Consider the following 17,183-nt stretch of genomic DNA (forward strand, 5'->3'; position numbering starts at 1 on the left):
GTGAATGGGAGTGGGCAGACATCTTTCCTAGGACAACCAATGGGGGTGGCTAGAGGGGCCTAAACCCAGAGCCGAGGCGGGGACGAGGGATGAAACAGAGGCTGAGATAAGGATCCAGGAAATCCCAAGAAAGGAGTTTGCCAAAACTATCTACTACTCCCACTTTCTATAAACAAGATCTCTGTTAAAGTGACACCTGGCTGCTGCTGCCCTGCTGCCACACTGCCCCACTGCCCCCCCTGCCCTGATGCCCTGCTGCCCCACTGCCCCCTGCCCTGCTGCCCCACTGCCCCACTGCCCTGCTGCCCTGCTGCCCCACTGCCCCGCTGCCCTGCTGCCCTGCTGCCCCATTACCCTGATGCTGCCCTGCTGCCCCCTACTCTGCTGCCCCGCTGCCCCACTGCCCTGCTGCTCTGCTGCTGCCCTACTGCTGCCTCGCTGCCCTGCTGCTCTGCTGATGCCCACTGCTGCCCCCGTCCCCTGCCCTTCTACCCTGCTGCCCCGCTGCTGTATGTGGTAACTGATTGGCCCCTGCCCTACTCCATTCACACCTTTTCTGCCCTCCTCCATCTGAACCTTAAGGTCAGGCAGTATGAACCCAGGCCTCAGGGACAGTCTAGCATTGACTGCATGTCCTCTGTGGCCCTCTGGTACCTTGCTCCCTGCTTTCTCAGCTGGTTTGTATCCTCTGGTTCTTTTCTAGGCCAGTCCACCCTGCCTCGTCATCCTCTTCCTTTTTTCTGCCGAGACCCATGTGGATCTCAGTCTCAGTGTGGGGGCACTCCTCTTGTTCAGAATCCCTGGCAGGCTCCAGCACTGTTTCTGCTAGACCATCCTCCCGGCAGCCAACCCTGGGCCCCAACCCCAATCTCTCTACTGGATTCTCCTTCTCTTCCTCACTGCTCTGGTTCTCTCAAGGGTGCTGCTTCTGCCACCACTGCTAGTGTATCTGCTTCTCCCCAGAGCCCAACCTGCAGCAGTGGCCCATCCTCGGCTCCTCCCACCCCATGCTATTTGCAGTGTCTCTTTCTCTCTCCTGAGCTGGGTTCTGCAGGATGAGTAGGAATTTTCAGAAAGAGTGATAGGAAAGGGCTCAAGGTAGAGGGAGGGGCATGGTGTGGATATGGGAAAACCACAGAGCCAGTTCTCAAGTCTGGGAAGACCAGGCTGGGTCACCCAGACTCTGGCCTGATGACATAGAGGGCATCAGAGCTTCTAGGCAGGAGGGTGTATACTTCTGGATGAACTTTCCCTGTGTCCAGAATCAGGCTGAATTTCAAATTGATTTGCAAGGATGAGGACTGTGTTCTGGGCCTGCACATCACTATCTTGGTATACAGACGTCAGTCAACGTGGAGCTTGCGGTCAGCATCTGGTTTTAAAGCCCGTTGCTTCAGGCTCTTCCATTTAGCCTCTGCCCTGGTTCTCCGAAGCTCAGGTAACAGCATGGTGTCAAAGGGCACTGGGGGGACATGTCTCAGGACATGGAGGTTCAGGCTCTCAGCTCAGCATAGGAAACTCAGGGAACAAGATCAGACAGCAGTTGGGCCAGATTAGGGCCATAGCTTGGTTCTGGCTGTGGGCATCTTACTCAGATGCACCCGTTAGCTTTTCAAGAGAAGCCAGAATATAGACTCTGTGACTCTCTTGACTTTAAAACTGTGTTGGACAAGCATGGGCACTTTGGTCCAGATCTGGATTGCTGTGAAGATGATATGATAAGCTAACAGCACAGGTTTCTCCTCCACATTCCTACCTCATCACGCTCCTCTCCTAGAAAATAGCATGCCTGCTTCTTTTGAAACTAGGGGGTTTTGAAGCCTCTGGATAGAGCTGTGTAGAAGAAAGCAGAAATCTATGTCCCCAAAGACATGATAGTGGAAATGCAAAGAGCAGCCTGCACACCCATGCCCATCACACAGTAACTGTGACAGCCCTAAGTGTCCGCAATGAACCAATGAGCACAACACATCTGTCAGACAATACAATAGGCACCCATGTCTTAAAGGAAGGGGACTGGAATCATGGATGAACTCTTGTTATTTAAATGAACAAACTGCCCATAAAAAGGCAAACTTTGGATAATTCTTCTTGTACGACATCCCTAAAACAGTTAAATTCAAGTCAGAAGGTAGCATAGCCTGTGCCAGGGGCTGGGGAGTTAGCTTTTTAAAGGGGACAGAGTTGTCATTTGGGAAGCATTCATTGGCTACAAGGCCCTGTGACCCTGCCTGACCCTGCCTCTTTCTATTGAGCTGCAGTAGTAGGTTGCATAAACATTATAGCACAAAAAAAAAATCTGTTTTTAAAAAGTGAGAGATGTTTATGGAGGAAGGGAGAGGCAGGTGCAGAAAGCTGTTCAGGGCTTCAGCACTGAGGGATCGCAGCATCCCAGAGCTCTGGAGCCAGTGGCATCTAGAGAAGCAAGGCTTGTCTAGGTAGGATCAGCTTCCGGCTCTTTCCATGCCTTCTTTGTAAGAGGAGTCCGGCTGCATCAAGCTCACTTTCCAGTTGGCATTAAGATGGCTGTGGCTCCTTCTGCTCCTCCTCCTTCTTTTTAGTATTTTGCTATGTTTGCGTTTAGATGTTACCTGCATGTACGTCTGTGTACCACATGCATGGAGGCTAGAATGGGGTGCCAGATCCCCTAGGACTGGAGTTATAGATGATTGTAAGCGCCCATGTGGGTGCTGGGAATCTGTCTTGGTTATTTTTCTATTGCCATGACTAGCGTGACTGTATTTGGGGGTAACAGTTTATGAGGGTTAAAGTTCATGGCTGTCATGGCGAATAACCTGACAGCAGGCAGGTAGGCATAAGGAGGAACAGTAGCTGAGGGCTTACCTCCTAAAACAACCATGGGGCAGGAAAGCTAACTGGGAATGGTGTAGGCTTTTGAAACTTCAAAGCCTAACCCCCAGTGACACATTTTTTTGTTTCCAACAAACCCACACCTCCTAATTCTTCCCAAATAGTTCCACCAACTGGGAAGCAACCATTCAAATACAAAAGCCTATGGGAAATAAAAGAGCCTATGGGGACCATTTTCATTCAGACCACTACAAAATCTAACCCAGCTTCTCTGCAAGAACAGCTCTAACTCCTGCTCCTAACTGCAGAGCCATCTCTCCCCACACTCCCTCTTTAAGAGTTATTTTATTTTATTTAACTGGATATGGTGGTGCCTTTAATCTCATCACTCAGGAGGAAGAGGCAAGAATAGATGGATCAGAGTTCGAGGCTAGTCTGGTGTACATAATGAGTTCCAGACTAGCCAGAGGTATATAGTGAGATCTGTCTAAAAGGGGTGGGGTGGGGCTGGGCTGTGGCGGTGCACACCTTTAGTCTCAGCCTTGGGAAGTGGAGGCAGACAGATCTACAGAGTGAGTTCTAGGATAGCCAGGGCTACACAGAGAAACCCTGTTTCGGAAAAAAAATTTTTAAGTGTGTGTGTGTGTGTGTGTGTGTGTGTGTGTGTGTGTTGTGCCCTGTATGTGCAGATGCCAAGGAAGCCAGAAGAGGGTATTGAGTCTCTCAAGAGCTGAAGTAATAGGCAGTTATGTGCTGGAAACAGAACTGGGTTCTTTCCAAGAACAGTCTCTATTCCTAACTGCTGAGCCAGATACCTTCTGGCCCTTCTGGGCTACCTGGCTCAAGAGAAGAGCTGTCTACCTACCTGCCTTTGCTGTCTTTTGAGAAGTGGCTGGATTAGCGAGTTGCTATTGTTTAGGAGGTTTCCCATCTGTCTGGTGAGGGTGGCCTGCCTGCTGCGTTTGCTAGGAGCATTTATTTGCTCAGTCCTCGGCCTCCCACACTCCCGACTGGACTCCAGTTCTCAGCCACCTCAGTCACCTCAGTTGGGTGTGTCCCCAAGCCTGAGTGCCTGTCCATAAACCAGGACAGAACTTCATGGGCATGAGTGGGCCTGCAAGGGAGAGGCAGCTCACTTGAATGGTGAGAAGCCGGTGGCCTCAGTGTCATTGAGGGAAGTGGATCCCTGCGTGAAGGGAAGCAGAGCCTTTCATAGTGGGTGGGGGCTGGGCCACAGCCTTGATTTCTTTTCACCCCAAAGTCCCCAAATGTCCTTTCTTGCTTTCTTTAGGCAGGACAGGTCCAAACATATATGTCACGGGTATACTGAGCAGCCTGGACTTTGCAGAACAAAGGGGAAAGAAATCTTTCCCTTTCCATCTGTCTTGTGGTGTCCTGGGCCGCAGGCTCCAGTGACCCATGCGTTAATCTCTGGGAACTCCCAGTGCTCAGACATAACAAGTCCAGCTTAGCCACTGCTAATGGAGACACCCCTGCCCCTCCCCACCTGGGACCATGAGTCCTGCAGTTCTGGAACAGGGAGGATGGAGGAGAAGGTATGGCCAGTCTTTTTCTGTGGGGGAAGATTGTGACCAGGCCAGACTGACTCTACTGGCCCCCCTGGACCTCCCAAGCTGCAGTGGCTGGCTATCTGTGATATAAATACCCTTGAAGAGGCAACCCTCTAGTACATTCTTTCAGAAGTCCTTACTACTGGTGGAGGCCTTCTCTCCTGGGGACTGGCTTGGGACTTCAGGCACCCGAGGGACCCATCTCACTCTCAGCATAGCCCCCTTCTGCTTCTGTGTCCCCATGTCTAGGAACAGACAAGGCAGTCCATACCAGACTTCCTATAGTGTAGCCATTTGACCTAAAGAAACTTTTGCCCGACAGCCCTCCCATTCCTCCTCTAGTCTTCAGGCTAGGACACAGAACTGTGACCACAGCATGGGATGACATCCCAGAGAGAGGAAGGCTGCTGCTAAAATTCCTTCCCAAGGGAAAGACAGCCTTCCCCCAAGGGCACTATTTTGCCAATTTGGCACTTACTCTAGGGAAGCAATGTGTTTATTGTATGTCCATACAGAGCATAGGTAAAGGGTCACCTGTAATGTTGTGAGTATTTCTCTCTTAACTGCTTGTATCTGGAAGCCTTGCCAGCAGGGATGAAGGTTTCCCAATAGTCACAGATGGAGCCCCCTACCCAGTCTTTTCCTGCCTGTAAATACTCTAGCTCCTTCCCAAGACCATGTGCCACCTGCAGTGTGCCAGGTGGGGAGCAACTGGCCACTCAGGCAAGACTCCCCAGCTTTACTCTACCTCTCTGTGTGGGGTATAAACCAACAAATCCAGCTGGGATGATCTTTTGTTAAGGGGGCTCAGCTGAACCCCCCATGATAGCATTTGCATAGCTTGGAAGACATTCATGACAGAGGCCCATCACCCCTCTTTGCAGGCATTTAATTTCCAGGGGTCCACAGACTGTGCCTGGTCCCTCTGTGGCTCCCTTTAGAAAGTTTTGGGATGGTTCTCTGTCCTGAGTTTAGGCCCACACTGCAGAATGGATGGTCTGTCCCTCAACATCCTGATCTGCTGAGTAAGACTCAGTGAAGGCTGGGGACTTGCCCACAATGCACCCTGCTTAGACCCAGCGCAGGCATCCTCCTTCTGATACCCACGTGTGGGTACAGACCATGCTCATTTTCTCCTGTCCCAACTCCAGGGGCACAGAAGATGTGGCCAGAGTTAGATGGAAACAGTTTAATGGGGAGATGATGGCAGAGAGCAGGGTGAAGCTGACACAGGATAAGGGAGGCGCCGTCTCTGCTGAGAGCAAAGGGCTCAGCGCTGCTGGATACTGGATGGCTCTGCAGGGCACACCCAGGCACATCCCAGCAAGCCCAGGCTTTAGGCAGCCATCAGCCCACTCAGCCCACCTCCTTGCTGGGAGCAGATCCAATGGCTTTTGAGGTTGTTCTGCCCATGGCCAGTAGGCAAGAGGCCAAGGGGTAGATCAGGAGGCTGCAGATGAGCTCTGGCTCTGGGACTGAGGATAAAGGAAATAGAGCCAGGAAGCAGTATGCAGCAGTGTGCTGCAGTGTGCAGCAGTGTGAAGCAGTGTGCAGCCATGTACAGTAGTGTGAAGCAGTGTGGAGCAATGTGCACCAGTGTGAAGCCATGTACAGCAGTGTACAGCCATGTGCTGCAGTGTGCAGCAGTGTGCGGCAGTATGCAGCAGTGTGCTGCAGTGTGTAGCAGTGTATAGCAGTGTGCAGCCATATACAGCAGTGTGTTGCAGTGTACACCAGTGTGCACCAGTGTGCAGCAGAATGTAGCAGTGTGCAGTAGTGTGCAGCAGTATGCTGCAGTGTGCAGCAGTGTGCAGCCATGTACAGCAGTGTGTTGCAGTGTGCACCAGTGTGCAGTAGTGCACAGCAGTGTGCAGCAGTGTGCAGCAGTATACAGCAGTGTGAAGCCATGTGCAGCAGCAGTATACAGCCATGTGCTGCAGTGTGCACCAGTGTGTAGTAGTATGCAGCAGTGTGTAGTAGTGTGCAGCCATGTACAGTAGTGTGTTGCAGTGTGCGGCAGTGTGTAACAGTGTGCTGCAGTGTGCAGCAGTATATAGCAGTGTGAAGCCATGTACAGCAGTGTACAGAAGTGAGCAGCAGTATACAGCAGTGTGCTGCAGTGTGCAGCAGTGTGCAGGAGTATGCAGCAGTATGCTGCCATGTACAACAATGTACAGCAGTGTATAGCAGCCTGGTACTTGCTAACTCTCTAGGCTCATGTCTGCAATGTTCTGCTTCCTCATGATCCAAACACCCTCCTGTACTTGACGCCCTGCTCCCCAGCCAAGTGGCTCTGATGATACCCACACCTGGCTGTAGAACCCAGGCATCAAATATGCTAGGCAAGGGCTCCACACCGATGCCTAACGGTTCAGAACATTTTCCTATTGTGGGATTTTACAGAATACTCACTTTACAGTGCCATCATTTACATCTGGCTGCTTGGAGCCCGTCCTGGTGCTGCTTTCTTTCCATGTCTGTCTCCGGGATGGAACTCAGGTTCTTGGGCTTGGTGGCAAGTACCCTCACCCACCGAGCCATCTCGCCAGCTCTGACAAACCATTTTTCCCAGTGACTGTCCCCTTTGAGCTCCCACAGCAGTGGGAGAGAATCCCCACTGCTTCCATTTAATGCCCACTCGCTGGGTTCCATCTCACTCCTGTGATGCCAGCAGGCATGTCCTCAGCTTACACACACACATACACACACACACACACACACACACACACACACACACACACACACACACACACACAATGTGTTCCATGCCCCCTGCTGCCCTCATTTGCTTTGCGGGAATTAAACCCTGAGGGTCCCTCATTGCTTTAAAGCAGCTGGTGGGTGGCAGTTCTGCCCTTGAGCTGGATTCTGCAGGAGGTCTTCTGCCAGCTGGCTTGCTCTAGGCCTGGGGAGCCACAGCAGCGCTTAGCTGATCCCCGGGGACTGATAGATGGGAACTTAAACTCACTTCTCCCTTGAAGTTGTCCCACAACTGTGGCCTCTGTCCCTATGAGACAAATCGGGGTACCACCCCTCCTTTAGTTGGTAGATATCATTTTTCTAAATTAATTCATTACTTTTTTCTTTTGCGAGATACTAGTAGGTGAAGCCTGGCAGTTGTAGCACTCACCTCTAATGCCAGCACTCAGGAGGCAGAGGCAGGTGGATCTCTGTGAGTTCGTGGCTAGCTTAGTCTACAGAGTGAGTGCCAGGACAGCCAGAGCTACACAAACTCTGTCTGGAAAAACAAAACCAACCAACCAACCAACAAACCAACCAACCAAAACAAAACAAACAAAAAATCATAGTGGGCGCTGCTGCTAATGCGGATAGCAGGCCTCTGCTCAGAGCACCCCCTTTTATTGTGTATGTTTTCTTTAAATAAGCTAAGATGTGGGCTGGGCCAATTTGCATTGATATCTGACACTTCCTTGGTATTCGGGAGGATGCACTGCCTTCTTGGTGCCCTGGGTTGGGGGTACAAGTAATGCTTCTCCTGGTACCCAGCAAGAGGTCTGTGATTGGTGAAAAACACAGTCCTTCATTTGCATGAAGGATTGTACTCTGATAGGTGCAGACCACCTGGCCATGCCTCTTTCTTGCTTTGTAAGCTCACCTGGGCCTCAGATGAGGGACATGAAGGGCTGAGAACAGCAGGCAGCATGTCAGAGAGTGCTGTGTACAATCAGCCAGGAAGAGAGGGAGCAGAGACTGCAATGGGTGAGAAAAGAGGAGAATGGGATAGAGCCTGTCTGAGCTAGAACTTGCAGGAAGCTGCCGAGTCCTAAGGATTCAGGGTCTCAGACCTTAGGACTAGAGCATTATGATAGGCTGAGGGTGCCCACGGCCTGCCTGTTTAGGAGCTAAGGAATACCACAATAGCCCAGTGCTGGGCTGCAGAGCTTCAGGTCCAGGCAATGAGCCTCCAGCCCGAACTCCTAGAGCACCGAGTCTCTGACTTCTATGGTCTGGAGCAACAGGACACTGGCTGGCTGGGTTTGTGCTGCAACCCCTGGCTGTGTCAATTCAGTCTCTGGGCCTCTGACTGCCAACACTGGGGATTGTCTCCTTGCCTCCTCAGATTTGTACCCATGGGGTGGGGCAGAAGGATCCAGCCGGCTGACCTCCTGTGAGATGAGGCTCACTTGTGCTGTCCTCTCAGAGGAAGTCAAGGATGGGCAATAAGGTGGTACCATCTGGATGCTTCAAGTCATTTGGAGCTGAGCTTGTGGGCTGGGGACCATGACGTCTAAGGGTTCCCAGCTTCTCATCTGTACACAAGCCGGCTAATGTTACCTTTCTGGAGGTTTGGGCGTGCCTTGCATAAGACCAGAGGGAGCAGGGTTTGACTGGCTCCCTTAGCCTGGGGAAAACAGGCAGAGATTCAGACAAGGGCCTGGTGCCACTGGGGCTGTGGGGAAGGGGAACTCTCTTTAGAGTCCATGGCATCTGGAGTTTCTGGCAGGGGCCCAGACCTTGAGAGGGGTCCTGGGACGCTGCCCGCCCTCTGCCTCCTCCCACATGTTGGCATCTGGTTTTGTTCAGCTGGAGCCAAGCAGGGAGGCGGGCGGGAGGGTTTGGGGGTGGGGGAGGTTCCGGCAAAGAGCCGGGGGAAACAAGGCCCCTTTGTCTGTTCCAGGGTCTGCCTGTTCCCTCTGCCTAGAATTGTGGGTTGGGCCTCAAACAGGCTATTAGAGGCACTGTCTGTGATAGGAAAGAGGCCCATAGTTCCTTAGTCAGAGGGGAAACTGAGGCAGGAAGGACAAATTACCTGTTCAGAAAGATGTGTGTTACCGGCAGAGACAGGACCGACACTAGCTTACTGAGTCCAAGCACACAGCCTTCCCTTCCTGTACTCTCCTCTGGTCTCCTTGTGGCTTCCAAGTCCTTCCTGGGGCCTTTGTGGAAACAGCCATGCCTCTTGACCAGCTCCAAGCTTTCCTGTCCCTCCTTCTGTCAGGCCCATCTTTGGGAAGGTGTAGAGGTGGCCCTGTGCAGACACATGTCCTCCGAATAGTCACGACCTTGGCTTATGGGAAAAGCCTGAGGAGCCTGTTGGTCATACAACCTGGGGACAGTGTCCTGAGGTATGACTGCCAGGTGTTTGGGGAGAGTTGGGGAAGTGGGGACAGGAGAGCAGAGTAGAAGGCTCCCCCCCAAAATAAAGGATATTCCAGCTGAGACCCAAAGACTGAGGGAGTAGACAAGTGGGGCTGTGGGGTGACTGTTCCTGGCTAGTGGATAGATAGCATGATCCCCAACCTGGAGGGTGGCAGAGAGCAGGATAGTGCAGGCACGCGGAGGAACCCTAAAAACCTGAAAAGGGGAGGGGAAGGGGAGAGGGAAGAGTCAGAAAGCATCTTCTACTCAGAATGGAGACACAATTGGAGCCAAACCACCACAAGGCCTTGCCGGCCAGGCTGCTGGGTGTGGGCTCTGAATCTGGACTCAAGGGAACCATGGGAGGGCTTCAGGGCAGGGAGCCACATGGCTAGGTTGCGCTTAGGAAAGAGCAATCACAGAAAAGAAAACAGCATTTTAAGGCAAAGCACACGGGCAGAAACTTCAACAGAGAGGAAAAGCAGATGGCTGAGAACGTCTAAGAGGGTCATCTGCATGAAAACCACACAGAGACACCAGTTAACACCTACTGCATGGGCGCATGTCAGCAAGGGGCGGGAAGGGAGGCAGCCGCTAGCGAGGTCACACATGGGTAGGGACATTCGGAAACAGCAGTCTGGCCTGGGCTAGTGAATTCCATCAAGTGTAAACTCCATGACTCAGCCCCCGATGTCCTGGATGGCTGCCCAAAAGGACTCCTACGGATGTCATAGGGAGATAGAAAGAAACTACAAAAAGTGTTGAGGCAGGGTTGTAATGGGGACCAAAAAAAAAAAAAAAAAAAAAAAAAAACAAAAAAAAAAAAAACCAAAACAACCTAATTGTTTTCAATAAGAGACTCATTCAACATATTATAACTGGACTTTGGAGTATTACTAGGTATTGAAAAGAGACAAAGAAAAGCTATAGGTGTTCATATGGACACACCCTATTTTCAGTGCCGTGAGGGTCCATATTAAGTTTAGAAACATTGTGAAATCAGATTGTGAATGTGTTCAGAGAGTAACTCCATTAAGGAAACAGCAGGCCATCCAGAGGCCCCAGGAGAGGAGATCTGGGTGGGGTGTGCCCGCCTGCCACAGGACTCCCTTTCTTTATGATCATGTAGCTTCCATCAGCCCCCCCACAGCCCAAGTCATTCTCTCTCCTGCTGGCTACATTTTTGTGATGGGTGTAACGTGATTGTCTATTAGTCATCAACCACAGACAACTGGCTTTACTACCAGACCCACCAAGTTCTGCTCTGGTCCAACTTAAGGTGGCCAATGGAAGTCCATGGGAGAGGTGATCCCTGGGTTCTGATTGGCTGGATTGCTAATGAGTAAAACTCCCCTGATGGGAACCAGCCACTGAGAAGCTGGTGAAGTACTTTGCATTTGTCCGGAATTTTGCCGAGAAAGTACTTCTAAAATGTGTGTTAAGTAATTAATATCCTGCCAGGTCTGAATCAGAGATTCTGTTCAAAGCCAGAACCATCAGGGCCATTCATGGATTCCTGTGAAGCAACTAGCATTAGGGGGCTCATCCCCACTCAGCTGACTTAGGTCTTTGGAAGAACAATGATCTTGAACTGAGTTAATCCACACAGCCCATTCCAACTGCAGTAAGTGGCTCAGGTCTGGGTACCTACCTTAAGCTTAGGACTATGCTTGGTGACACAGGCTGATTTTTGTCACCAGAAGGAATGGCCTTGGGGGAAGTGGAGTAAAGATCCAGTATGAGAGGTGAGAGTAAATACCCTAGTGATGTGTCTGAGTACCTGGATCCAGCTGCTGTGTTTGAGTCAATTACTCTGTGATCTGAAGTAGAAAGTTTTAACCAGCTGTCGGGGGGATGGTTTTGTGAACTGTGTGTTCAGATGCTGATTATTGAGCCTAGAGATCTGGTTGCAGTCAAGCACCTCCTGTCTCAATGTTGTGTAACAAAGTTTTCCATCATCTCTGGTTGGTTAATAAAGAGCTGATCAGCCAACAGCTGGCCGGGAGGGAATATGGCAGAACTTCTGATCCCAGCGAGAAGGTCTCTGTAGAGACCAGAGAGGAATTTGCCATGAGGTCACGGTGAGAGAGTCACTATGAGGAGAGGACAGATGGAGCAGGAGCAGCCAGAGCAGGCCTAAGATGGCTCAGCACCTGCCCAGCTATAGTGCAAGGAGCTCAGAATAAATATACCAGTCCCCATGTCATTATTTCAGAGCAAAGAAGGACATAGACAAGTCCTGCACATATACAACCAACCCCTTCCCAACTCACCAATGATGGCTCTGTTCCTGAACTGACGACTCCACCCCTGCACCTCCCTTTTCCAGCTCCCACATCACCCCCATGTGTGCCATCTCTGTCATCAGCATCTTCCCCATCCTTCTTCTTCCCAGAAGCTGCCATGGTCTGAAGTTCATAGATCATCTCTACCTGTTCCTTTGAGCAGACCTCTTGCCACAGTTCCCTTGGTTCTCAGGAGAAACACAAGCTCTTCCTACCTTCATCCTCTCTTCTCAATCCTCCCTCCAAATGACTGGTTTTCATCTCCCTTGCTCTGGACCTAGCTACTGCCTAGGGCACCTTCTGCAGCTCTTCTTCTAGCTGGCTCATACATTCATCATCCCAACATGGGGTCATCCCAACATCCTAGAGGGGACAAGGGGGTCTGGAGAGGGCAGATCTGTCTAAAGAGAGTCATTTGGACCTCTGGGTTGTCCTATCTTGATGCTTCCTGGTGCTTCTCATGGCCTATGTCTTCCTAGTGCAGCTTGAGCTCCACATGGACAGGGAGGGATGAGTCCTGGTTATTGCTGGCACCCACAGGGCTACACAGAGCTAGGCACAGAATGGCCAGATATTGCTTGATATTGAGCATTTTCTTAATTAGGGTTTTACTGCTGTGAACAGACACCATGACCAAGGCATCTCTTGTAGGACAACATTTGATTGGGGCTGGTTTACATATTCAGAGGTTCAGTCCATTATCATCAACGTAGGAGCATGGCAGCATCCAGGTAGGCATGGTGCAGGAGGAGCTGAGAGTTCTACGTCTTCACCTGAAGGCTGCTAGCACAATACTGGCTTCTAGGCAGCTAGGATGAGGGTCTTATAGCCAACATCCACAGTGATATACCTACTCTGAAAGGGCCATACCTTTTAATAGTGCCACTCCCTGTGCTGAGCATATACAAACCATCACAAGCATTCACTATGCACAAGTGGTGTCCTGAGCAACACACACACACACACACACACACACACACACACAGTCTCTCCTGAATATACAGTGTTTTCCATGGAAGACTCCAGTAGCTCTAGTAGGTCCTCTCAAAACTAACCAAGTTTCTCCACTGTGAAGGAGAGACAATGTCTCCAGGTCACAGGGTCACGAGTTAAGAGTGTGGGCTTGGACCTGCAGCCAGGCAGCCTGGCCACAGCCTGGCCTGTTCCCTCCATGCTCTTCTGTCCTCGTGGGGATGGATGGTGGACAGATGCTGAGGCTGTGCTGCTTTGGGGGGTCTGGAGCAGTCAGCAGAGTGTCAGACTGAGCAGAGCCCAGGCATGCAGGAGCCTATGCTGGGCTGAGAGTGATGAAGGACTGAAGAACCCACCATGGGCTCCTTGGCTTCCAGGAGCTGGAGCCAGCTGGTCAGTGTGAGCCCCTGTGTATGCGTCCTTGCCTGACACCTGATTTGGGCTTTAGTATGAGGAAGAAGAGGCTGAAACAGCTTCCAGGAGGAAGCTAGTGGGAACAGACCAGAAGGAAACTTAGTACAAACAGCTAGGACAGATATATGGACTCATATGAGTTGTCAACTCCCTTATTGGAGGCTGGCATGTCTGGTGCTTTAACACAGTCACCCCCAAACTACTACCAGCTTGGGTCCTATCACCTAAAGCTTGCAGTGTAGGAGGAGGATTTTTCTTTCTTTCATTCATTTCTTTCCTTTTCTTTCTTTCTTTCTTTCTTTCTTTCTTTCTTTCTTTCTTTCTTTCTTTCTTTCTTTCTTTCTTTCTTTCTTTCTTTCTTTCTCTCTTTGTTTTTCTTTCCTTTTCTTTCTTTCTTTCCTTCTTTCTCTGTTTTTTCTTTCTTTTCTTTCTTTTCTTTCTTTCTTTCTTTCTTTCTTTCTTTCTTTCTTTCTTTCTTTCTTTCTTTCTTTCTTTCTTTCTTTCTTTCTTTCTTTCTTTCTTTCTTTTTGGATTTTTGGTTTTTTCGAGACAGGATTTCTCTGTATAGCCCTGGCTGTCCTGGAACTCACTCTGTAGACCAGGCTGGCCTTGAACTCAGAAGTCCACCTGCCTCTGCCTCCCAAGTTCTGGGATTACAGGCATGCGCCACCACTGCCTGGCTATGGGGGAAGGATTTTTCATAGCTGTGCAGGCCATACCAGAGCCCTGTTCTGCTCAGTCCATAGCATAGCCTGGGTCAGGGCAGGCTAAACTGGGGTCATTGTGGCTCATCTAGGAAGAAACAATCATAAGAGCCCAGGCTGAGAAGGAGCTGGCAGAGGACCAGAGGGCAGGTCTGAACTCCAAAACAGAGTTGCCTCGCTGTGTGAAGAAACTGTCTCCCATCACTCGAGTTTCTGAAGCACATGAGACTGAGGCCCTCCTGCCTTCATCTGACTCCTTCCTCTGGACTTAGTTCAGTAGGGAGCCCAGCTGCTTCATGCACACCCAGGGAAGGGGATTTGCACCTCTGTCATGCATTCCTATGTTCCCCTGGTCCCCGGGCTGTCAGAGTTGAGGAGATAAATGTTACTGGGTTGACCTAAGACCAAGGAGCCTGAGATTCCAGAGGGTCCTGGGGCATAGAGCCTCAGTTTTTCACCTGGGAACTGGGGGCATCGTGCTTAAGCTCCAGTGTAGTATGATGAGACCCGAGACGCCTGTGCTACAACATGGACTCTGTGAGCGTCTGCTCCTGTCATTGAGTTTGACTTGTTGTGAGTTTGACTTGTTGTGTTGCCAGAAGAGATATGGCCAAGTGAATCAGATGGTGCAGAGCATGTGAGCCTTGGGAAACAGGAGAGGTGCTGTCAGCTGCATAGCTCTGACACATGTTGTGCTGGGAGACAGAGGCTCCGGGAGGAAGGCCGGGAATGGAGCGCAGTTCCAGAAGCTCTGCTAGACTGCCCGGCCCAAGGAACTCTCCTGACATTTGCTGGAGTTCCCGTGTTTGTGCCACTGTGCTGCCATTAGCTGGCAGCAGCTCACAGGGGCCTCGGTTCCGCTGCAAGTGCGGTGGTGGAGGGGGTCTGTCACCTCCGAGGAGATGTGTTCCTGTGGCCACTACAAACCTTAGACGCTTATAACCCCAAACTCATGAACTCCCAAAGGTAGATGAGGCAGCCTGTCAGGCAGGTAGAGGTTGTTTGCAGGAGGATCTCTGCTTTCTCATATTCCTGCAGACTCCCTCCCCTCATCCTCAGGCACTGTGCTAAAGGCCAAACACCAGCGTGTAGAATGGGGCTGGGGGGCTGGGCTCAGGCTTAAGAGCAATTCAGTGATGGATGGATGGATGGATGGATGTGAGAATGAGGAAGCCGTTCCGAGCAGAACCTTGGGGCCCAAAGCCTGAGAGCAGTGCATTGAGAGCCCTTTAGGAGGTCAAATGAGCTTCTCACAAGAGTAGCATATCAGATACTTACATTATGATCCGTAACAGTAGTGTAATGTAAAAGTTACAGTTATGAAGTAGCAACCCAAATAATTTTAAGATTTGGGGTCACCACAACATGAGGAGCTATATTTAGGGTTGCAGCATTAGGAAGGCTGAGAACCACAGCTTTAAGGAAAAGTATTGGTGGGTTCATTACATCAACTGAAAAAAAAAATAAAACCTTATATTAAAAAATCACATGATCAAAGTACAGGAGGGTCTCAGAAAAGGGTGAAACCCCTTCTGTGCAAAGAATTTTGGAAGGACAGTTTGATACAGATGATGAGGCACTCTCCCAGGGTAAAGGCAGCCTGGAGGCTGGGCACCCTGTGCCAGGAGTGTGGCTCTTGGTGGGGTGGAGGAAATCATGCAACCTTTAGGGGGCTGTCGATACAAGCTCTAGGGGTCTATTGACACAAGCGTCAAAAGCATCCGGAGATGCACGTGCCCTGTGCCACAAAAACTTCTTGGAGTTGAACAGGTGCCCACATCTAAATCTAGAGATTCTCTCCAGATCATTTTTTAAATGATAAGGACGTTTAGAAATGGTTAGGATTGGATACATTTGTATAAAACAAAAGTGACTGAAACAGATTATTCCGAGAAGACATCATCAGCTGGTTTGGTTAAAAATTCTCAAATGTATTTATTAAAATTAGAGCTAGCCTTTAACATTTCACAGGTGAAAAAGCCAAGGCTTGGAATAGCCAGAGGCCTGCTTCTCAACTGCCTGAGTTAGTCCCTGAAGGTTGTGTTGTTTGGTCTTTGGCAGTTCTCTTCCCTCTCTGGGCTTTTCTGAAAGGTGTGTGTGTGTGTGTGTGTGTGTGTGCTGGGGGGGGGGGTGAGACTCTAGGTATCCCCAGCTTGCTTTCTAACCCATGGTAAGATCCTCACTCTGAGTTCAGCGCCCTGCCCCCTCACCCGCCCCTTTTCCCCAAGCCAGGAAAGCTGGCCTGGATGGCCAGGCTGGGCTAAGTTTTGTCCTGTGTGACCAGAATTTCTGAGAAGTGCCAGAAATTTCATCACACCAGACGGAGGGAAGGGTCAGATGAATCAGTAATGAGTTGGGCCACAGAGGTGGAAGTCTACCATTCCCAGACGCAGTCGTCAGGCCTCTGGCTTCCTGGAACATGCAGGGGACTCATGGAAGAGCAATGGCTCCTCACCTTCCCAGGGGTTCCATATGCTTCAGACCCTCTGAGCGGCTTGCCAAGGGGCACTTGGTCCCCGTTCACAATGTGAGGTGGATAGAGGAGGGGGGGGGGAAATGAGCTGATTGTATGGGACCCTGCCGCTCTGCTGAGCCTCAGCCTCTTCAACTGTGAAGCAGGACCGGTGATGGAAATCTGGACATTGGGAGGTGTGGGGAGGAGCCGGGGAAATGCATGGGGTGGGGGAGTGGCTGCACATGGTAGGCCATTTTGTCTCACGGAATCAAGTTTATCAGCCAATTCCTGCAGGAGAATTTGTGAACAAGAGACTCCTGTTCACACTGACCAAAGTCCCAAGTGAAGCAACTAGCTCAAAACTGCAACTCAGATTGGCAGAAGCATCCAGAAGCAAGTGTGTGCAGAGTTCCTATAGCGGAAGCCTGAGACTGGATGGCTCTAGGCTGAGAGCTTTAGCATCTGCCATCGGGAGGCACTCCTGGGTTCCAGTGCTGCTCAGAGCTGCTCTCTGCTCATTCCTGGCCCGTCACACCTTAGGCAGTGACCACAAGCTCAGGCTCCAAAAAGCACCAGGCACAAGTGTCCTCTTTGGCCTTCTTGATAGAGCCCTTCTTGGTTACCTCCCTTCCCTGATTTAACCACTGAAGCCGGGGTGGGGGTGGGGTGGGGGGGTAGACTTCTCTCGCAGGCCACACCTGGGCCAGGTGCCCAGCCAGGAAGTGGGGGATTCTCCCAGTCCAAATGCATTATATGGACCTAGGATAGAGACGGGAGGGTTCTGCTGAGGTCCCAGTACCTGGGAATGTACCTGGGTAGAAAACTGAAATATAGACTGCATAGGTCTTATAGGCTATACAAGCCCCACCCC

The sequence above is a fragment of the Apodemus sylvaticus genome, chromosome 2 (genome assembly GCF_947179515.1).
Source record: "Apodemus sylvaticus chromosome 2, mApoSyl1.1, whole genome shotgun sequence".
Classification (NCBI taxonomy): Eukaryota; Metazoa; Chordata; class Mammalia; order Rodentia; family Muridae; genus Apodemus; species Apodemus sylvaticus.